The sequence below is a fragment of the Micromys minutus genome (assembly GCF_963924665.1).
Source record: "Micromys minutus genome assembly, chromosome: 20".
In the NCBI taxonomy this organism is placed as follows: domain Eukaryota; kingdom Metazoa; phylum Chordata; class Mammalia; order Rodentia; family Muridae; genus Micromys; species Micromys minutus.
Genome location: NC_137955.1, coordinates 41,164,285 through 41,189,359, shown reverse-complemented (window position 1 = coordinate 41,189,359; position 25,075 = coordinate 41,164,285).

Genomic DNA, 25,075 nt, shown 5'->3' with positions numbered 1-25,075 from the left:
AATTTTTAGATGATTACGTCCTTAAGTGCAGAGGATCATCATACACAGGAAGATGGCTTACTTTGAGTGCATGCTCTCTACTGGTATCAAACTGGTTTTCTCAACCTGGCTACCCAATGAACAGAGCAGTTGGCAGTCCATACTCTATAGTGAGGACTGACCAAGGCTGGGTGTCACCTAAAAGGAAGAATAAAAACGACTGAAAGGAAGGTACCATATTTTAGTTTTAAATAAAGCTTTTCACCTTTGAAAGTAAAACTATTCTATCATCTCCAAAACTGTGTTGTATTGTTCCTCAATTCCTTACTATGTCAAAACATTAGCCTTTGCATTAGAAAGTCATTCCTAGCACTGGCTAGATATCTCAGTGTATAAAGACATTAATGACAAGTCTGATGACCTTACTTTGATCCCTGTGACCCCTGTATAGGTAGAAGGAGAGTATTGGTTTCACAAACTAGTATAACACACACACACACACACACACACACACACACACACACAAATACATGCACATACACCCATATTCATACAATGCAAATGCAAACATATACACAGATGGATACATGCATATACACAGACTGATATACATACACACACACATAAACATGCACACACAATACACATATGCATACACACTCACCCTTCTAATAATAATAAATAAATTTTTAAAAAACTATTATTAGATCCAGAAATAACCATATTTAACCGGTAAGTCCAGTACTGGTGCGCTTAAGACAGGAGGATAAAAAATTGTAGACAAGATTAGAATACTACTATCTCAAATGCAATTACTAGTTAAATTCGATTTATTTTCTAAATTCTAATTGATGATGACATATACACATGATGTTGTGATACATTTATTCGGTTTTGACATATAAAAGTAATTAAAAGCATTAACTTTAACTACATAACCATGGTTTAAATCATTTTCAGTTGTTAGCCTATGACCCTAGATTTAAACTCTCTCCTCTAAAACATCTACTGCATAGAACTGTTGTGAGAGGGAAATGTTTTACTTGGGTGGGGCATTTCATATGTGAGTTCTGTGAATAAATACTAGATTTATGTTATGTGCACCTACCCCCTCTTTCCATGTTTTCTCACTCCTCAAATTCTTTAACCATACACGTGTGTATGTATGTTTCTGTATGCATTCTCTCTCTGACTTTCTCTGTCTGTCTGTCTGTCTGTCTGTCTGTCTGTTTCTCTCTCTCTCTCTCTCTCTCTCTCTCTCTCTCTGTGTGTGTGTGTGTGTGTGTGTGTGTGTGTGTATGTGTGTGTGTGTGTGTGTATGTGTGTGTGTGTGTGTATTGCTGAATCCATTTAGTGATGATCTTATGTATGCATGTTTAGGACTCACTTGGGACTGAGCAAACTCTCAGCAGGGTTTATCCATATATAAAACTAACTCTTGCTCTCTTAGCACCCACTGATTTCCTGTAGCTCTTCATCTATGTATGGGTTTTTTTTGTGACATCTCCTCATGAATATTGGCATGTCAATTGATAGTGTAATTTTCAGGCCTTATTTAGGCAACTATCCTTTTGAGAATTCACAAGTGCAGATACAGAAAACCCTTATCTCACAGCCTGGTCCATGGCTCTTACTATCTCTCCTCCAACTTCTCCTGAGCCAGCACGGTAGATGCACCACCTGCAGCAGGACATCACAGTCAGTTGTTCCCTGCATTTGACCAGCTGTGAATTTGTGTATAGTTCTCCACATGCATATTTCATGAGGAATGAGACTCCCTTTCCTGGAGTTCTGCTAAATAACCTATGGCTCTTGGGGAAGCCTTTTCACTCTGTTTGGCATAACTCCATCACACCCCCATATAAGTGTGTGTGTGTTTACATTTTAAATAAGATTTTACCCCCAAATTTTCCTCTTGTTATTTTATTTTGGGACTTTAAGGCATTTTATGTGTAAGCCCAGCATTTCGCATTTGTCCATTTACTAAATAAAGTGAATAAGTGAGCCAGACTAGGATCATTATAGAGCCAATATATGCAAACTATCGAAGCAGAGAACATGATGCTTGTGTGCTAAGCTTTAGTTGCTCTGACTATAATTGTTATAATTTTAAGTAATAGTGCTCCTCTTTCCCTAAGTAGTAAGTCTGAGTCCTCAGTGGGGATGATTGTCTTATCCAAAGGCCAGTGCGATAACCTCACAAAGCATTATCATAGTTAGCAAGAGTTTATATAATGTAAATATAAAAGCTTGTTGCTTTCCCCTAAATTATTGACACCAGAAAGGTGTGGTAACTCAGGAATAATAAATTCTAAATTTAGAGAAAAACAATGATTGTCTTTCCCTTCTTCACAATTACATAGTTTAATATGACATAGGTATATGGGTTGGAAGGGTTTTCAGTTCTCAGTACCCTGAAAAATATCCTCACATTTAATTCTGGGCATGTAAGTCACAAAGGAGTATCTTGCTGAGAATTCCCTCACAGCTCTCTGTGTTCTTAAAACAGATAGATGTGGGGGTTTTCTCTCAGAGGTTTTAGCATAATTCTAGCAGAGAGAGAGAGAGAGAGAGAGAGAGAGAGAGAGAAAGATATGCCTTCAAGGAAAATAAGATTTGAAGAAGCTATCTACCTTCCATCAAAACCAAAGAAGGAATATAAATTAGAACCCGAAGGCTAGATAAAACTGCTATTTCACAGAATCAGAAATTAGAGGTTTACAGAGAAATGAGTACTGTATTTCTTTCTGAAACGAAACATATGTCATTATCACAGAGGTTTTTTTTTTTTTTTTTAAACAAAGAGCCACAGCTGGACACTATACATAAATATGTGTCTCAGCTCAAAACACACATAAAAACAGTCTTAGCAGACTGGGTTCCATCCATGTAATGTTTGGAAATGTCGTGGATATACCCAGTCTCCTACCATGGTGGTCAGGCTCCATCTGTAGTCTGTTGGGGTTCTTTACAGTGAGCTGTCTGACCACCGATCACTTTCAGGGTATCTGCAACACAGAGGCTGTGTCCTCATTTTCATCTGCTGAGGTCAGATCTCAGCTGGGGAGAGCCAATATTGGTTGGCCTTTGAATTATTTGCTTTAGCAATGAGTGAAAGTGAGGACTATGCAAATAGAAAGGAAGAAGAAGGTCATTTCCATTGTGGTACCTTGGGAGGATTAAAGGGGAGAAAATGGAATCACAGCAAAGAAAATTCTAGGAAACACACTATAAAACCACTGTGTTGTTGAAACTATGCTTTGGGGGCATAAATGTGGGCCTTCAGTTATACCTTAGCTCTCTTTAAGGCAATCTTTGGCAACCTCCTCTAGTAAAGTAAGGGTGTATTTGTCACACGCCCCATCACAGTGACGAAAACACCTTTTACAATGGCAAATGAGAGAAGAGCCTGTCTGGGCACTCAGCTCCTGCCCATCACGACGAGCAACAGTGGCAGAGGGTACAATGGTGTTTATGGTGGTGAGTTTAACATGTAGCAGAGAGGCTCCTTAACTCACAGTGGATGAGGAAGCAGGGAAGCCATGCCTGCACACAGGCTGCCAAATACTTCATGACTCACACCCTCTGCATGCTAGACCACATGCCCAGCACCTGAATCCACAGTCTTTCCCAAATCATTGCCACCAAGTGGAGATCAAGGGCCCAAATACAAGAACCTCTGGGAGGTCATTCCCCATTCAAACCATAAGAGGGCAGCTTCAAATCTGGATACATTATCTAAACAAACAAAAACGTGATCGAATATTGGTTATGTAACTATTCTATAGCTACACACAGCTTGCTCTTTTCCATATAGATTATATATAGGCAGATAACAATAAGCATCCTTTATCCTGACAGGTCTTGTAATTGGAGGAAAGTGACCCCACAAGAAATTCAGAGACAGGAACCCAAATCCTGCTGGATGGAAATTACTTTAAAATGTAGGTTATTATGCTGCCCTCGAGGCTGACACTATGTCTCTCTCATTTCTGGTGTGACCTTGGGGGAAGAATAGCTTTGTTCCTATACTTTATCTCTTTTAGCCAATATAGACATTATGACAACAGGACACACAGCTTAATCATGTGGATGCAACCAGCGTTGGTCTTTGCAAGGCAGTGAGAGATGTCCGGAACAGATCCTTCCCTCGGCCCTTCAAAGGAACCGCCATGCTGACATGCTGGTTTTTGACCTCCAGACTACAGAACTGTGTTTAAGCCATCCCGTCTGTGATCTCCCACAAAGATTCATCATGAAGAGGAAGAGAGTGGAAGGACGTTAGTTCAAGGGACATTGGACTTGAACTGCACGTGATGGCAGCTTATCCTTTGGATTGTCTGGGGCAGCTACGTCCTTCCCCAAACCACAGCAGAGCCTCTCACCAGTAATGACATTGCTAGGAAGGAGCGAACTTACCACAGACAGAGGAGAGGGAGGACATCTGTGTCTGTTTACAGATTTATTTTGGAAGGTGATTGTGCAAATCGTTGAAAATTAACACAGGAACACAAAGGTGTCCTTAGTCTCCTCAAGGTTATTGTCCCTCTGCAGACAGGAGTAAATACAGTGTTTTCAGAATGCTTCGTTTTATGAAAGTCTTGACTTTTCCAGGCAAAGAAGTCCGAAGTGAAAGGAAACATCTCTGGACAGCCTGTCTCAGTGTGTATTCACAAAGAACTAATCAGGAAAAACACCAAGCACTGCATTCTCTCTGAAAGTCCCTGACACTGGCTAATATATGCAAAGGGTACATGTAGTTCCTTACCACAAACCCGAACTGCTAAGGGCTCAAATCTCTGTATCTTCCCAATGTCATCTCAACCACAACCGCATCAAAAACTCCACAGAGATCTAATAGTGCATTGCTGCCAACAGCTCGATCTTTTTATTGCTAAATGTTCTCTTCTTTCTCCCTTTCTTGCAGCATAGTTTTAAAATCACGTAGTACAGCTTATATTTGGGAGAGACCAGATGATATCTTTATACCCTGAGGTCAGACCCCAGCAGCCCATCAGTTACCACTTGCCTGCCATAGGCTATGTGTGGGACATTTTAAGTACTTCATTAGTCTGGGGCCATGCTCTCCAGGGTTCCATATAACAAAGGGTGTTATGGGTGCTTTCCAAATGTTTGGTTGTTATAAATCATTATTATTAAAATATAGAAGCTGTGTAAGGAATAGAATCCTGGGATTTTCAGATGGTGCTTTTGAAATCTTCCAGTCCATGGGATGGCATGGTAGATTTTACCCCAGCAGTTCACTCATAACTAATAGCAGTGGCTGTGGTTACCTAAAGCAAACTATTAGTTACTACTCTCATACTCAACAACTTCAAGAAGAAAGGGTTTATTTCTGTCTTATAGTTTGAGGATACAACCCAAACTATAAGTCTTGGTAGCCAGGTGCTGGGTTATGTGGTATAGCAGGTCACATTTAATCAACAGTTTAGAGGGAATGAGGGATGAATGGTGAGCCTCAGCTTACTTTCTCCCTTTTTACTTTGTATTTAGTCTGGGACGTTAGCCCAGGGATGGTGCTGGTGGCATTCAGACTTAATCTTCCTTCCTCAACTAACCTCTCTAGAAACATGTTGTGATCTGCCCCAGAGGGTCTATCCTAAGTGAATCTAAATCCTGTTAGACTAACAATGAAAAGGAAAGAGCAAAGCATGGATGGAAAAATGTGCTAGAGCCAACTGTGAGCATGATAAATATCAATCCTACGATGGAGGCTGGTGTCTTGTGCAGACACAGCGCAATCGTTATGACCTCTCCACATCCCTATCCAAAGATGAGAATGCTGAGCTTGAAGAGCATTAAATGTCAGCCACAAGGTCACATCCATCCAGACTCTTCCCCATACCACTGAACGACTCCAGTGCATGACTTGAATATCATTCTGTCTGATAGAGACGGACACTGGACTTCATTCTACAATGAGACTTTAATCCAGAAACCACCGCTATCAGTCTTCCTGCCCTAACACAAACGTGGCTTTTTACTTTAAGATTTTTGCTTTTTATCTGTGCAGACTCCTTTTATCTGAGGAGCTTTTGGTGAGTGATTCTGAGACAGGGGACTTGTTTATATACTGTTCCTCAGCTACAAATTTGGAAGAAACACAAAGTCTGCATTCTGGATGCTTAACTCAAACCTCTGAAGCTCTCTGAGTTCATTGGCAAAAGTGGTACAATGAAATCTAAGTTTATTTTGTTAGCAGTATGCTAAATACAGGTAAAATATTAATGAACATAGAAATATAAAATATCCTGCAGTTAAATTGGACAAACCAAGGGAGGGGGACCTAAAAAGTGACAGAAAACCTTATTAAAGTAATAAGAGCAAGGAGTTAAATTTTAATCCCTTGTAGCAATTATTTTCTCCCCTGGGGAAAGGACATTAAGAACCTTGTGTGGCGGTGACATCTATTTTTTATTAGGCCCATGAACAAGTACATCTTTCTAAACTGCTGCTATTCATTGCTTTTAAATCAGAATAGATGAGTTTGAAAAGATATGAAGATTCATTAATCGCAGCTCTAAATATTGTCAGTGAAATTGTTCTCATCTACCGCAGTCTGCTAAGGACTCAAAGGACAGTCTAGCAATACCCTTGATCCAAAGAACATGTCCTTGTGCAGATAAATTTAGAGCAGCAAGACATGATCCCTCTGCTCACTAACCCAAACAATCATGTGTTCTACACAGAAATGAACACCAGAGCTTCACAGGAAGGGACATGTCTGTGTTGAGAATATCAGAATTCTGGGAAAGAGGAAGTTTGGTTTTGATACAGGATTTTAGATAACATTTTGTAGTCTGTAGAAAGGTGTTAGTAAAATCTACTTATGAAAAATCAAATACAGGACAATAACTAGGGTGGTCTGAGCTCTCTGATCAAGACGAGTATGAGGAGCCAGAACTATCCTGAACACTGAGTTGGTTCTTTTGTCGTCACCATGACAATTGACACAGCATTCTAAAAGAGTTGATATCACAATTCATATTTTATAAATAAAATATTGAAATTCAGAATTGAAAAATGAACTCTTAGGACCACATGCAGATTAGAGGGTGAGTGATCAGGTAATTTGGATGCTCAGACTAAAAAAAAAAAAAAAAAAAAAAAAGAATTTAAATCTAATATAACCGAGACTAACATGAAAGATACTCTAGACCATATTTAGTAACCAACTCACATGCCCAGAATTCATCTTTTTTCATGAACAATTAGACATTTATAACCCAGAGAAGAAACATCTAACTGTTCCCAAATACCAGGAAGACTAGCCCTTCAGACTTCCCTGGGGTATTATTTTTTAAATGCTCAGTAAACACAGATATTAAGCTACCTGTGGGGATGGATTGCCACTCCTCATTTATGGCACTTATTTCACCTTGCTTTTTACTAGATTTTGTTATTTCTATGACAAGGATAAGAATTGCCTCATACAACTTGAATCACCCACAGCATTTTTTTCTTGCACAGAGTGGGTGTTGAATGCTAGCCAGGCTTCCTGAATGAGTGAACGATCCATCCACACTGATACTGATGGGCTGTCCTTAGCTGTCAAAAACTTCCCTTTCTTCATTCACGTGCTACACTTGAGTAATTTTCCAAATATAAGAACAACCCCACCTCACCCCTTTCCTCCACAGCTCACCTGGCATGCCTTCCTTTCTGTCACCTTCAAAGGCCTCAAGGATAATGACTCAGCATCCAGATTTTCCATGTTTTTTCCCTTGTTCCCCATTTACTTCATTGCCAGTCTCAGTGACTCAGTGCTTAGCTTAATGGAAGTCCTGTTTGTTTGTAGAATATGTAACACTCCTTGTACATAATGCATTTTCAAAACACTTCCACAGCTACTATTTCATTTGGTGACATAGCTTTCTGAGGTCACCAGGATGCATCTTTGGGGTCTTATGGCAGGGAAAGAACAGAAAGACAGGAAGGAGACTTACTCAAGGTCATATAGTTAAACCAATTAATGGCGGACCTATGTATCCTGTGTTCTTTTGGGTTTTGCTTCCTGTGCCCTGTGACCTTGTTTCCATCCCCAGGACAAAGATGTCTCCACACTGACTCAGCCCCACCTTAGCACACTGAAAGCTAGAAACCATGACTCTAACCTAAAAAGTCCAGCCCTGCTTTTTGTTGTTGTCATTGCTTTCAGGGCTGCAAGTAGTTCCAGGGGGCATCTATTTAGTTCCAAGCATAAACCTTTCAGAAACATTTGATATTTTTAAAAGATGTGTCACTGAAATCTTACAAAAAGTAGACATTTTTCTATTCTATTTTAAATGAGGGTTTGGGCATGCAGATGTCATAAGAACTGTATCTTTCAGGAGCTTCTGGAGTCTTGTGTCCCAGAGAGGCATTCCAGAAGCAGGATAGGGTAGGATTGCTAGACTATAGAAACCATGAATGTGTGAATGGTCAAGAGGCTCTGTCTTTAGAGAGAAGGAAGCTTGTCTAGGAGTAAGGAGTGGGTAGAGCGATTCTTTCAATTAAATGAAATAAAGAAGAGGATGGGCATTTCAGACTGAGAGATGTGAAATATCTGGGCTAAGGACGTTTTTATGATATGTATCTGTGGGAACCGTGAGAATTACATGCATCCATATCTGCTTCCGTATGTCTTTTCTGATTGTTTAAAAAATATTTTCACCTGGAAGCATTTCATAATTTGTTAGGAAGTCACACTGGGACCAGCGTATGGCTACTTGGCTGTGTGTGTTGAGGTAATTTCTCTGAGCCTTTGGAACAGTGATTACCTGGTACATGGTGTGGGTGAGGATAGGTGGGTTAGTCTGCCTGGTACAAAGTCCTCAGTCAGGGATTTATTTCTGGGAGGATTGTCTTTTGTTCCTCTTCCCCTACTAAGAATATCTGTGTCCCAAACTTGGTCCCCAAAGTCCAGATCCCGTTAAACTCTCCAATCACTTCAGTGTGGAAGCACACTGTTTGATATGCATGTATAATGTGGTTAAATAGAGGCAAGCACAGAGATGGACGTGCACAGGGAGGAACATGAGCTCCTTAAAGAATTTGAACTGAAGTACTGTTCTCGACCCACACACTCTCTATGAGGCATTACTATTTAATCTTGCTGGAACCAAAGTCTGAGTAACTGCTAGTGATGTTTGGACTTAGGAGGTTGTGCTGAAGGTCCTGGTTATTTATATGTTTTCTTGTTACTGAGTAATAAGACATCATGGAAAAAAGGAACTAGCAGATAAGGAAAAGAAACTAAACCTACTCAGATACTAAAACTGGGATCAAATACAAGCAGGAAAACAAAGACTGTATAGTTTCCTTATTCTGATTGTACATCCCCAAACTCTGTCATGATTTCAATGATGCCTACGCCCCTCACCCCCATACCTCCTCTCCCCTGCCAAAAGTACTCATGACCTCAACTATTACCCTGTAGCTGGGAGGCAACTAAAATTACTGTTTGTGTGGAGTTCAAGAATGCTAAAATTTATATCTGATTGAAGAGGAGTGCAGGCTGGAATCAGGAAAATTCCCAGAGGAGCCCTATGAGGCAAGACTTGTCAAGATCCATTGCTTTGGCATTCTATGACGGTGTTTTATACTCCTTTACCAGGAACATTCCTCTGGTGCCAGCATCCTTACTGATACGTTTGGTGTTTAGAGAGTGTGATAGTTTGGATCTGAAATGCATCTCAAAGATCATGTGTTGAAGGCTTGGTCTTTGGTATGGCAGGTTTCAAAGTTGGCAATGTTCTGCTGTGGTTAACAACCTTATGGATGGTTAAATCAAATGGCAGTTTTATATCAATAGACAATTTGGAGATGGCAGAAAAACAGAAATGGGCAAGTAAGCAAGGAAGAAGAAAGAAAGTAGATTAAGAGCATTATTTCATTCTTTGGCACTGACTGCCCTAATGGTAATTCATCTTGTCCCCCTGTCTGTCTCTCTGTCTCTGTCTTTGTTCCTTGTCTCTCTCTGTGTCTGTCTCTGTTTTTGTGTCTGTCTGTCTGTCTGTCTGTCTCCTTTCCACCCTGCCTGAGATGAGCAGCTCATCCCTACCATTCATTCCCCATCATCACAGGCTGAAGAATGGCAGAAACAAGTGTCTGCACTCATGAACTGAATCTTCTAAAGCCGGGAAAGCATCTCACATATACTTTTTACAGCGTGGGAAGGTGGCACAGAGCATCAGGTAGGAATGAGCACTTGTCTGAGCAGAACAAGCCCAGGAATTAACTGCCCTGCATCTAGAGACCATAACCTCTAGGATTCACAGCAAACAATAGAAGTGGCTCAGTTCTTTCAAGCCACACTCCTAGAAAAAATTTTGTAACCAAACCGTCTATAGTTCTAAACTCATTTTTAGCCAAAAAGTGTTTTATATCTGCCTCCATGTAGTTATAATGTTAGCTATCTTTTTGAAGCCTTATCATATGCCAGGCACTGTTTAAATGTATATTGAGTTTGTTAATATTCATTCCATTCCAATGACGTAAATGATAATGTCATCGCAAAGATAAAAACAACCCCAAGTCACAGTGAAGTAACTCACATAAAGTCACACAAGCCAGCAAGGAGACTCTAGACATGAGCCCAAACATTCTGGTTCAACTGGCCCTATTCCTGTAGGGTATGCTATGCCTCCTCCTGATATGAGGTGTGTTTTTTTCTGAAAATAGAGTCACAGAAGGACCAAGGTACTTCAGGAGACTTTAAGTTAACTTTAGTATAACATCAGATAGATAAAAACAGCATGCCTGCTGTATGAGTTATTAAAAAATCTATGATGCAACATTGGATATAAAAATCCCCTTTATGTCCTGCTTATGCTGGTAATGCATGGCCAGTTCCCATTTACTAAGTGCCCCAAATCCCCTATTTTTAGTATTTCAAGGCCATAGCTACTCTTTTGGATAGTAGCTGAACACATGAGTTCCCAGTGCTTCATTATTGTCCTTTATGTTTCTGCCCCATCTTTATCCATAATAGGTGTTCACTACATATATTTTAGGGTAAGGAAATAAACCACAGTTCTAAGTTTCACTCATACTATATCCACTGTACTGGCTGGTTTTGTGTCAACTTGACACAAGCTGGAGTTATCAGGGAGAAAGGATCCTCAGTTGGAGAAATGCCTCCATGAGATCCAGCTGTAAGGCATTTTCTCAACTAGTTTTCAAGGAGGGAGGGCCCAGCCCATTGTGGGTGGTGCCATCTCTGGGCTGGTAGACATGGGTTCTATAAGAAAGCAGGCTCAGCAAGCGAGGGGAAGCCAGTAAGTAACATCCCTCCATGGCCTCTGCATCAGCTCCTGCTTCCTGACCAGCTTGAGTTCCTGTCCTGACTTCCTTTGGTGATGAACAGCGGTATGGAAGTGTAAGCTGAATAAACCCTTTTCTCCCCAACTTGCTTCCTGGTTATGATGTTTTGTGCAGGAAACCCCGACTAAGACATCCACCAAGGATATTTGCAAGAAAAGTGATCTAGAAACACTAGCTAAGACTGTACAGTTAATGCTAATTCCTGGTACTTTGACAAAGAGATATCAAGAGATCTTGGAGTTCAGTGTTCACACCCTAGAGAGACCAATAGAAAAACAAAGTCATAGGATCTGTTTTAGGAGCATTTTCTGTAGCATCTGATTTAGCAGCTTTTATAGGATGGTTAGAAATGTTTTGGTCAGTGGGAACAAATGACCATTGTCAGGAACACCTTCTGTGAAGATGACAAGATCTTGGCTGGTGCAGGATTGTTCTGTACCATGGCTTTCATGTGAAACCTAAAACCGAGTAAGAAGCACTTCGCTAAAGTCCTTACAGTCACCACAGCTGCCGGAAAGATGAAGCAGATGGGTTTGGGAGAGGGAGGTGGTGGGGGATAGTGGGCAGGCAATCTGCCTGAATGCTTATCCAAATGACTGTATAATGGGAGTCGGCGTCTTCAGGTCAAATTCTGGACTTGCCACAGAAGATCTTTCAGCCTGTGACTGTTTCCAAGGGAATCACCCTGAAAGGGGTGCGGTTGCTGCTACTTAAGCAAGCAAACAAACTCCTGAAGCTATCCCATTTAGAGAATAAAACTGGGAATTGCTAAACAGGGGTCCAGTGATGTTGCTGCCTGGGGAGTACAGGACTGCTACCATCCAGGGAACTTGTATTTACCCTGGGGATAATTGGGGGCTTTAAGAGGTGCCCTCATTTTCTATGAAGCAGCTAAGAAGTCACAGGTTTTGCTCAGTCTGAAATCTGAGTGGAATAAATAAGAGGGAAAGAAAACGGTAGTAAACCAACCATATGTGATTTTAAAGTGACTGTTCAGAAATGGGTATTATGTCACTGATCGGGAGGGAGGGTTTGGAGTTAATCCCGGTTACACAAGGGGAGCATGTTCATTCCTGCCATAGAAGCAGTGATGACCCAACTCTCCCATCAACCTGAGATAATGGAGAAGGGAGGAGGCAGGGAATGGTCTCGAATAGTTTTATGCCACTACCTTATGGTGCAAGAGAATTGTGTTTGACTCTGGCTCAGGACGAGCATTCTGAGTTGGCAGCTGGGAGAAATGAAACATTTTTGTCCTTCCTTTGTGAGTGGATTTTTCTATGACCCTTTGTGATATTTGGAAGCTTTTCCTTAAAAACAGACCCTCGTGTTCACACCTTATAAAGGTAATTTATTGCAAGTCAGGATGCTGCATGTCTCAAAAATGAGAACCATAAGAAGAGCCAGGTAGACTTTGTCAGACTCAGTCTTTTCTCTTGTGTGGTCAAAAAATATAAAAAATAAAATCAGACACACTGCTTGCCCACAGGAGCGGGCCCATCAGGGGACAGTGAGAGCAGGTCGCTTCATCTGAAGTGCACAGGAAATCTAATTGCTGATTGGCTGGGGAGAGAATAACACTGGATCCAGTTGTTTCAAATTAGAGTGAATAAAAAGAGACATGAACCTGTGAGTTTCAGAAAGTAACTGCTCTTGACAATAGGAAGTGTATTTTTTCTTGGTGCCTTGAAAATCACTCCCTGGCCCATTAATAACACCTTAAAATTTGTACCTAATAGAACTCAAGGATAGTTCTGAGAAATTACTTCCAGGAGGCTTATGGGCCCAATTTGTGAAGAAAAAGGATGGAACTGATTTCATTTTCTTATTTATAGTGAAGTTTTTAGACTCTCATACTGGAGTACTGTATTATATCATTATCTCACTTTTAATCATAAACTCCTCCCATGACATCCAAAAGAATGGCTCTTTTTGGACTAATCTTTCATTTTCCTTGTGTTACATAAAGCATCAGAGGCTGAGGCTGAGGAGACACATCTAATCTGATGACCAATCAGATTATTCCATTTGTAACATTCGGTGCTGTCTGTTCTCTCTTGGGATAAACTCACCATCCCATTACTCTATTTTTTAAAAAAGAAATCAACTGCTAATCCCATGCAAGGTAGGGACAACTTTAAAAAAATGGTACAAGGGTAGAAAGAACCACATGGACAAACCACATAACATACAGGGAATTTTGCAGGAATTCTTTATGTTGGAACATCCTTCTCCCCTGCTTTCTAGCCAACAGATATTGTAGAGTTATTTTAATCTTAACTCTATTTACGGGGCTGAAACATTTTAAAGAGAAAGAGGGTTTTGCTGAACATTTTAAACAATTGATTCCAGATGGAGTCTCTCTGCACCCTTTTTAGAATAGTTTGCTCTACCTGTGATCTAAAAACAGAATGTTCATAGTCACATAAAGACTGAAGGATGCTGAAGTACTAAGCAATACAGAAAGCAAATCTTACTGTATTTTGATCTTACTTGGTCAAATGTTTTATTTTTAATTCTTATGTTTTTGTAGTTTTGAGGAGGGCACACTCACGTGTATACATATGTATGTCTTGAAGCATATAATACATCAACCCCAGCAGGAAAAGGACAACAAGGTAGTGTAGAGGTCCACTATCCATAGCTCTGCTCTACTCAGTTGAGTACTCTGAGAACATCTTATGATGACGATGCATGGCTTCTCTTTTGAACTAATTTTCAAATGGTTAGACTGAGAAGTGTGCATGTATATGAGTGTGTGTGTGTGTGTGTGTGTGTGTGTGTGTGAATGTGTGTGCACATGTGTGTATGCATGTAAATGTGAGTGTGTATGCATGTAAGTGTTAGTTATGCAAATGTGTGTGTCTGTGAATGTATGTGTGAGTGTGTGTATGCATGTATATATGAGCGAGTATATGGGAGGGAAATGGAGAAGAAGAGACTCTCCAAATAGAATATCCCATTACTACTCACTGTATTACATGATACTCTTCCATTTAGCTTCTACCCATTAATACTCATGAAAGGGTGATTATGAAGACTGTTGGTAGGTTCCTAAAACCAATTAAACAACATGGACACCATTCCCGAGCTTCCAGATAAGTGTTACTGTGTAACAAGCTGGGTGTCGGCCATGCACTGATGCTCCAGAGCCCTCCGCACTCAGAATGGAAAAGAATTGCTATTTTGTATCAGTAGACAAACATAGATACAACAGACTGAACCAGAACTCTACCCCCCCCCCCCCAGTTAAATGCCCAGCTTTGAAAGGTAGCTAAATGTAAAATAAGAAGGCAAAGATTTGTGATGAAGGATGGCTAACCTAGCAAGAGGCTTGTCTGGTGACGTTGAAGAGTGATTTAGGAAGCAGGTAAAAGAAATTGAGACAGGGGATCCTTTGAAAGAATCAGAAAACCGAGGAAAAAGAAGTTAGCTTTTGAGAATTAACCATTTAGTTAGTAGGTCCCAGTTTGTATAGTTAACAGAGAGAGGACAAAAGGGTTCCAAGCAGCTGATGATCTTCAGAAATGTTCCAAGCCTTTTTATTGCTCACTGTGGGAAAGGTGAGGTCATTTTCTGGCCATACACCTATCTCCAAGTACTTTGTACAACTTCTATGTACACTGTGCTCTTAAATTCATATAATCTTTTTACTTGATTACTATTGTTACATACATATATATATTCATGTATGTGTATGTGTTCTATAAATTACATATGCACATATCATAGTCTCACTCTAATGCATATGCGTGCGTGCGTGTGTGTGTGTGTGTGTGTGTGTGTGTGTGTGTATCACACATATATTACATAACACACACATATCCTATATCCTATTGCATCTATTTTTAGTGATGGTGTGTATATGGTTTCTAGGATGAGCACTCTGCATTGGAAAACCAATAAGGAGACTCATCCCGGGAGAGGATAATTCTCCTTCCTGATTCATTAATTGCCTATTGTTTTTTGTCTTTAGGTGGCACTCCTCAAAAAACCTGCCTGTCATGTTAACTTGTCCATTGATAAGCCATTGCTCTAGTCTCTTTGTACAGCCATTCCTAAGAGAAACAAACATATATGTGGTGAAAGGAAGAAGTTCATTCACTGCTAGTGGGAGTAGGAACTGGTGTGTGATGGTTTCTCAAAAAGCCACAAATATGTCTACCATATGACGCAGATGTATCACTCATGGACAGATACTTCAAAGACCATGTACTATTAGAGAGATTCCTGTTCATGCATTTCATTACCTGTCTATTACAATATTGAGAAGATAGAAATAGCTTAGATGTCCAACTGGTGAATGGATAGTGAAAATATAGTATAACCACACAACAGAATATTAATCAGCTATTAAGGAAAAGGAATTGTTAAACTGACAGATAAATAGGTAGATCTAGGAATACTCATTTTGGGTGAGGTAATCCAGATTCTTCAAGACAAATGTCAGATATTTCCTCTCATTAGTAGACACTATGTGAATCTTCACATTCGTGTAGTTCATCTAAAATACACTTGGATGTCAAGAAATGACTGCAGGGTCTTCATGATTGAATTTAGAAGTAGGGGAGATTAAAAACCAGTAGGTAATGGGGTTAGTAGGAGAGCTGGGGTGAGATTTAGGACAGGAGGGCAGGGTATAAGAGGGAGTAAAAGGAGAAACAAATGACTCTTAATATCCTCAAAAAGTTATAAAGAAATTTACCTTCTACTATATCTACAGCCTAAAATATGCGTGTGTGGCATGAAATAAAAAATACAAATCCAAAGCTACCACCGGCTAGTGGACAGGCCGGCCTGTTCTCAGCCTGACCCAGAGCACTGAAATCTCAGCCTGGCTCTCGAAGTTCCCATGGCAGGTTGCTGCCACGCCAGCCCCACATTTCTAAATTTCCACGGCTAGTTGTGGAGCACTTCTAGAACCCATGGTTTGCCATTATACCTTTCTAGAACCCAGTTGAGTTGCTGCGTTAAGGAAAACACCACACAAACTTAGTTTGGAATCAACAGGTAACACAATCACTTGGCACAGTAACTAATATCCTAATTTGTAACTTATTCTAAGTTATAAATCCTCCAGTAGAGGATCCCAACAAATCCAAGACATGAACCGGGGAGGTAGGGGTTGGGGTGGGGCCTCCACTACCTACATTTTGGTCTCCATTCTCATCTCCTGTCTAAAAGACCTATTTTTTCTCCTGCTTCCCCTCTTCCCCTTTCCGACCCAGAAGTCCTGCTTACTCAACTCAGTAATGGGCTTCTTGAAACCCTTATTCATTAGGGGAAGGTTCTGCCACATGGGTGTATCTGTATGCAATCTCAACCATATGGCTACCCAAATAAGACCAGAACAATTAACAATTCCACTTGATGTGCCAATATGAATGGGAGACGTATGATGGGATCCCACCCAAAGATGATGAGCTACAGGGAATTAATGACTATGAAGAGAAAAAGTCTTCCTTATGAGTGAACCCACTGATTGATTATCCAATAACAAATGGCCAGACTTAAAATCATATGAGCAACACTAAACTGACCTAGTAGTATCTATAAATAACACACACACACACACACACACACACACACACACACACATACACACACTGTCTTAGTCAGGATTTCTATTCCTGCACAAACATCATGATCAAGAAGCAAGTTGGGGAGGAAAGGGTTTATTCAGCTTATACTTCCACATTGCTGTTCATCACCAAAGGAAGTCAGGAAGCAGGAGCTGATGCAGAGGCCATGCAGGCATGCTATTTACTCCCTTGCTTCTCCTGGTTTGCTCAGCTTGCTATCTTATAGGAGTACCAGCCCAGGGATGGCACCACCCACAATGGGACCTCCCCCCTTGATCACTAATTTAGAAAATAAATGCCTTACAGCTGAATCTCATGGAAGCATTTCCTCAGCCAAGGTTTCTTTCTCTGTGATAACTCCAACTTGTCAATTTGACACACAAAACCAACCAGTACACACACACACACACACACACACACACACACACAGTGTATACATGGATACATACATATGCATATTAATGTGTATGTATGTGTGTGTTAATGCAATAACTGTAATCAAAGAAAAAGAAGCCATTAATTTTGAGAGGGATCTGGGCAGCATGAGACAGTTTAGAGAGAGGAAAAAGATAGGAAAATTATGAGATTATATTTGTAGTTAAAATAAAATTAAAAATTAAAGAATGAAGTAGTGCTATTTGTGGCTACATGGATGCCACTGGAGAATAGTGTGTTTTACAGTAATGAGTCACACTGGGGTGTGGATGAGTCATTTCTGGAGATGTGAATGTGGGAGAGTTGACCCTGCCTCCTGATGACAGCATCCCATCAGGTGGCATCCCCAGAGCAATGCTGGAGAGCTCACCCTGGGAGTGCAGATGAGGGAAGAGCTGGTACACCGACCAGTTCTGCTAACACTGAGGCTCAGATCCAGGGCTCTGAATTGGCTGACCCTAAAATCCATATCTATCTGCAAATGGTTGGGACTCATGAAAGGGCAAGTTCTACTGTTCCAAAGCTGTGGGGTCTCCATGACACAGAGCAAGAACAGGATAACCAGAAAGAGCCCAGAATCATAGAAGCCAAGAATCTCAAACCAAACTAATGACCCATTGCAATGAACATTTGCAAGTGAAGGTGTGTAAACAGCGGGATAGATTGTGGGGCACATTGTGACATACTATAGCTTCCAAAATACAAAGTTTTCTGTTTTTGCTGTTGTTGTTGTTTGCCCGTGTGTTTTATTTTTGGGTGAGGATGCAAGGGCAAAGTGTGGCTGTGAAGAGATTGAGAGATGAGCAGGACTGAGGTACATGGTGTACTCACAAAGAATCAGCAAAAAGTTTTTAAAAATGTAATGAGCCACACACAGAAAAACAGCTATGGCCCATCCTCAATTATATGTAAAATTGGGGCAGATCTCATAGAAATATTGAGTAGAAGAATTTATATGTCATTATAACATGGAGGATAAAAATGTTGGGGGGGGATTGAGTATTGAGTCCCAAAGTATAATTTTGTGGGACGAGTAAGTCTAATATTCTACATTGTAAGAGGCCAACAATAAGACAAGCATTTATTACACCATCTATAAGGCACTAGAAGATAAAGGTTTGAAGTTTTCCCCCAAGTATGACCAATGTTTAAGGAAATGGAAATGATCAAGTCCATCAGCATATACTATACGAATGCATCAAATGTCATCCTGTACCTAACAAACATGCAAAACTACTGTGTCAATTATGAAGTGCATAAAGATAATAGTAACCTTTCTTTCAATCTTGAGTACTGATGGAATTTAGTACTGTCAGCTCGGACTGAGTTCATAAAGCTGGGATAGAACCCAGGCTTTCTGCACACCTCTAAAGAGATCCAGAATTGATTCAAGGGGGCTCTAAAGAGTAAACAGGATGGGTGAGAATCAGATTTGGCCTAATGGCTGGAAGCCCAAAGCACACACCAGACATTTGGAGAGTAAACCTTTGAGCACACTCCCAACCTTTTACTCTGATGGTGACATTTCTGCAGATAGTGACAAATAACCACCATCTTTCCTCTTTCCCCGACTAAGAACCACTATTCTTAAAAATGTCTATAAAAGTGAGTGTGATTAGAGCTAATGATTGCTTTTCAGTCCTATAGAACACTGTGATCTCACACTTCAGATTCATTTAAAAAAAAAACTAGTCCTTGATTATGTCTTGAGAGCAGTGACTGAGGGTCCACAGAACCTTCCAGTCCAGCCCCAGGGACACTTGCCAGCCCCCACAGATCCACCAAGCTTGTGTACATTGCAGACTCAGACCCATTACTTGAGTTTTTGTAATGTACTTTTAAGCACATCCAAACATAGGTCCATAAAGTCAGGACATATGAAAGAAGCTTCTCTAGCTATAATTGAAAATCAGTGTTCTATTATTAATTGTCGCTAACATGAAAGATTTATGTCATAAGGTCTGAGAGAAAATTTAAACTTAATATCTTGATTGAACTTAGGTCTTCCAGTGACAGAATGAGATGAATCTACGTGATATTTTTGAGGTTTTTGTTTTGTTTTGTTTTTGGGTTTTGTTGTTGTTGTTGTTGTTGTTGTTGTTGTTTTAGAATAGACAAGAAGGACATTTTAACATTAACTTCTGTCGGTACATTTAATTTGCTTTTATTTGAAAGGACACTGATGGAAAATGTTCATGTGCCCAGCCATCTCGAATGAAGCAGATGTTGTTGAAGGATAGTTGTCCTGGACAAGAAACAAACAGAAGTTAGAATTCCATTACTGTTAATTCTCTCAGATACAAGTAAACAACAAGGTGAGCAATGAACACTTTCTCCCAGTTTCTCCCAGGTCTTTCTTCTGCCATTTCACATTTTCCTTGTCTCCAAGGTTGGCTGTTCCTTCCTAAACTCATAAAAGTGCTCTGCACTTGGACTGATGATAAGAAACTACAGATGCTGATGTATAAACTGTTGGAATACTTTAAGAAATTTTTGCCAATTATCAAGGGGAATGACCTATAACATGGGGAAATAATTTACTGAACCACTAATGAATTGATTTTCCCCATTTCTGATTTCCACAGGAAGATATAAAACATCTTCTTTACCCCTTCTTCAAGGCTATTTGTACGTTTTCAGTGAAAGGTAATATTCTGTTTGGTTTCAGATCTATCTTTTTTTACTATACTTTTATTTCGCCTTATATTGATTATTCTGGAATCTACAAAGTATGAAAAATCAAGTCAGTTGTGAGAGAAGAATGACCAATCAAGTGCAGGGAGGTTCATGACAGCTGAGTTACTTTATAGGGCAAAGGAAGACTTAAAAGAACCACCTATTAAACGGAAAATGGGACTCAAATCTCTCTCTTTCTTACTTTATCTCTCTCTCTCTCTCTCTCTCTCTCTCTCTCTTTCTCTTTTTCCCTCTGTCTCTGTCTCTCTAAACTTGTGTGTGTGTGTGTACACTTTGCAATAGATAAACTTTAAATATGAACTTTAAATATAAAATATAAAGATAAAATATTTTAATTATTTAAGGACTTCATGCTTACATATAGTACTTTTTTTTATCCTGTTCACTAGGAGCTTATCAGCAAGCTTATCTTAATGTATTCCTAAAGGCTATTACTTTATTTTAGGCCTTAATCCCCTGAGGGTATTTATAACTTATATCCTATACATTTTATTCCTTGTTTCTGAAATGATGGCAGTGAGAAAGTTTGCTGAGGTAACTAAGGAATTTGTAGATACTTGTAATGGTGGTGCTGGGGTTGAAGAAACAGGAGGTGTGGAGAAAGGGGAGGGGTGGAAGAAGGGGAGGGGTGGAGAAAGGGGAGGGGTGGAGGAAGAGGAGTGATGGAGGAAGGGGAAGGGTGGAGAAAGGGGAGGGGTGGAGAAAAGGGAGGGGTGGAGAAAGGGGAGGGATGGAGAAAAGGGAGGGGTGGAAGAAGGGGAGGGGTGGAGAAGAAAATGAAGATAATGCTGTGTAGAGCTGAAGGGATATTGTAATGAAGATTACTCAGTCTGGCCAGTGGTAGGAACCTGTTCATCAGTTTCCTAGTGAGCAGATTATGCTGTTTTATTTCAATCTAAAATTGTCCACATAACTTCATTATCTTTAAAGATGTGTGTTTAATGATATAATCAGATTGATCAGGGACATTTTACTATATATTTTATAACCCATTTTAGGCAAGAGTTATGCTTAATCAAAAGCATAGACATGTACAGTTTGATTCCCCCATGGACTTAGTTCATAATATTAACTCTCACCTTGAAGTTCTAGGCAATCCCTTTTTTTACAGTCTCCTGCATTTTCTTTTCTCCAATTTATTTTTGAACTCCTAATACTCTCCTCTGATCCCTACATGCCATGTACTTTTTTCTAACAGATTCACTCATTAAGCCCTCCAGCCATTCTCAATTTAATCATAACCCATCCCATACCTACCTTTCCTTCTTCTAGGCATCTGGAGAGCAGCAGTAAACAAAATACAACCCAGACTCATGGAGTTTGTGCTTTAGCAATAGAAAATAGTAAGAAATGAATAGACATATATTGTTCTCAGTGATGAATATTCTCCAAGGAACAGAAAACAGGGAGTGAGAGGATATTGCCATTTTTTACAGAGGTCTGAGGGGCGCTCTTGACAAGAAGCATGATACCACAAGGACACATGGGAAAGTGTGTACTCGGCTTCATCTACACAGCACAGAACTCTAAAGCAGAGATGCTCTTGACAGGTTTGAAATCCAGAAAAGCCAGGCTGAGCAAGGAGAAAGGATAGAAGGAATGGCAGGGGCAGGGGTGAGGTACCACCAGGAGAAGGTTCTCATGGGATTTTGTAAGGACGGTGAATACCTTCTCAGTGAGATGGGCCCTCAACAGACAAATCTGTGTGCTCAATTTCCATTCTGAAAAGATGTCTCCTCTTCTCATTTTACCAGAAGACTGGGGAAGAAAGGAGAGTGTATTGTTTTCCTGAAGCTGTTTTAAGAAAGTAGCGAAACCTGTGGGGCTTAAAACCTTACAAGTTTACTGTTTCAGTGTTGGAAGGCATAAGTCCAAATCAGGGAATTACTGGGGCCTCATTTGCTCTCAGTCACTCAGAGAGCATCCTTCTTTGACTCTTTATGGCATGGGATGTAAATAGTGCAAATGTTCCGTGGTTTGAAGGAACATCGTTCCAGACAATGTCTCCATAATTACATGGAGTCTGCAGCTCTGCATGACTTTATGGGACTTGACAAAGACATAGGTTTTGGCATGGAGGGCTTTCCTTGTGAACTCTGTCTTCATTTTAGCTAGCAAGCTGTATTAAACACTATTTCCAAGTTCAGTCATATTTTGATGTCCTAGGTGATTATTCACTTTTGGAGGAAGTAAGTCAACCTGGTACAACTGGCCCTTGGGAACTCTTGTAACCACCACCATTAGAGATGACAGAAGCCTAGACCAGCAAGGTAGGTGGTCTTCAGTGACTAGGTCGGAGGAAAATGTTAAAGAATAAGCCTATTGTTTGAATATGGATACAAAGAAATGGAGTAACAAGAGATGACATCAAACTTTTGGGCTCTGAACAACTAACTACAGGAATGTAATTCCTGCTATAAAGGCAATGGGAAGGGGTGTCAGGGTTTTAAAGAGGAAGGGTTTTGGTCTGACTAGAGTTTGTGCAGAATCAAGCCAGACAAAAATCCAGCCCAGGTGATGTAAGGAGTCATGAAGTCCCACTCCTAGGTGAGGAGCTACTGGCATTTGATGCCTCCTGGGGAGGGCAGAGCCAGTTCTCTTCAGGGATGCAGCCCCTGGGAGGCTACCCATGTTCCAACAGATGGCCCTACATATATGTGCATCCATGTGGCACTAAGCAGAATCTGTGGAGCTTTTTAAAAACTTTGTATGAAGTAGGGATGGAATAGTGGCATGGGTAAAAGGGGAGGGATTAAAGGAGAAAGAATGAGGATAGATTTAATCAAAACATAAACATACATAAAATTCTTAAGTATTTCATAGCAGACTAAGGAAAGAGAAAAGAAAATGGTAGACACTGGGTAAAGGAGCCTTGATCTGCTTTCATGAAGCTGCATTTTAATTGTCTCTCTCCTTTTGCCCCCTACTAGAATTGCAGCCTAAGTGTACACAGGAGGGTCTTTCTTCCTGGTCCTCACCCTCGCAGGAAGCCTATATTTAAAGAGCATCTCCCCAAGGTTCCACAATCTTAGCTTCTTAGTCAGACTGTAGGCATTCCTGCTCTTTACTCCTTACACAGGTTTATGGAGATCTCTTCTGGAGGGAATAAAGAGATAAAAGGAACATGTAAGTAGGAAGGGGCACAATAGAAGCAGAAAAGCAGTCGGGAACCCAGTCTTGAGAAAATAGCTGCCTTCTGCTTGGGTCCGTATTTCATGGTGAGTCCGTTGGCTTTCCTTTCACCTGAAACTTTACTGGAATCTCTTTCTGCCCAAAGTACCAAGGCTCTGCTTACTGCTAACCTTGGTGGATACTTCTCCGTTCTTCATCTTACTTCTTAGGCATATTTGGTGACTCTTGAGGTCTTTCATTCAGAAGCAGCTCCTCCCTGGCCCTGGGCCCCTGCCTTTAAACATTTATATCCTTTTTCTCATGACTCTGTCGGTTCCTCGTTCCCTCCCTACCATCCCTCTATCACCTCCTTCCCCTTCCACTCCCTACCCCCCATCCCACCCTACCTTCCTGTATGTGTTATTGAGAGAAAACTTGGCCTGAGTGAGAGGAAAACATTACCAATGAGTTATAATCCAACCCCTATTCTGGCATCTATTTAGTTAGTGTAAGATAGAGAATAAAAGTTAAATTTTATATTGAAGAAATATAGGATGACAAAATACAGTTACTCTGGAGTATTGAGGAGCTCTTAATAATGAAGAAGCCATTCTCTGTCTCACAAGACTGTGAGCTGCTTTACTTCCCTAAATTCTAGTTTTGATGTCTCCTGAGAGGAGAGGAAGAAAACATGGCTGGCCTATATGGTACTCTGGCATCTCTGTTGTCTTATTCTTCTTACTGCAGTGGATGCAGAGAGGACACTAGTGTCCCAGAATTGATTTTGCCAAGTCTTCTCCTTTTTTTTTTTTCTTTTTTTTCTTTTGCTCATTCTTCCTTGTGCCATTTTGTCCCATGCTTAGTTACCTGTGTAAGGAGGGACCATGTCTTGACATGCACTTGACATACAGTACACCGACTTTTGTAACATGTCCTCTTCCTCCTAGAGTGTTCCCTGCACCTCCCTTCTGAGTTTCAGAAGTCTGCTGAGGCTTCAGGAGTCAGGTTATACAATATGCCAGTGATAACCTCTCCTGGTGCTTCATGGGCAACTCTTCCACCTTCCTGCCCTCGGGGCTGTCACCCTTCCATCTGGAGCTATCTTGTGCGATACACGGCCAAAGATCTTCATCTCTCACGCCCAGGTGTCTCAGTTCATGCTGCTACCAGTGCCCAGTACTTACAAACACAGTTAAAGATGTTCATGCTACAAATTAGACATTCAACAGAGACAACTTGCTTACAGGCTCTGGATTTTTATCATTCTGGAAGTGATTTTGAAAATAATTTAAGATACTTCCAATTCATTTCCTAATTATAAATATTTTTGGCACTGAGGATTTAGTTTGAATTATGGTACTGAAATCAAAAGGCTGTTTCTGTCATAATCTGTAAGGTGATATTAAGAGTTTTAAGGTTTTTAATTTATTTTAGAACAGTCAGTTCAAATCTTTTCTTACATACATGCACTCACATAGTCATACACAAACTCACACAAAAACTAACACACACACATACTCATACACATACTCACAATACATACACTCAGACACACATATGCATGTTCACACACACTCACAACATTTTTCTATGTAATTATTTCATGGGTGATATACTTATTGTGTGGAAATTCTGATAATTTTTTTATTTCAACATTAATTTATGCTCTGTGTATGTGTCTGTGTATGTACATGTACATGCATGTATGTGTGTGTGTGTGTGTTTATATGAGTATATTTGTATGTGGGGATCACTGAAGAAGGGAAGGGTTAGACGTAGAAAGCAGACAATGATTCATGACAGGGCAACCAAGGAAAGACTGATAAAGTCTTAGTAACACAGCACTCTACACTAGGATACCAACAGTAACCAAAATGGCTCCCCATTATATGCTGTGCTGTCAAACTGTCCAGGAGCCTCCCCTAGAACTACACAATGTGGCATCT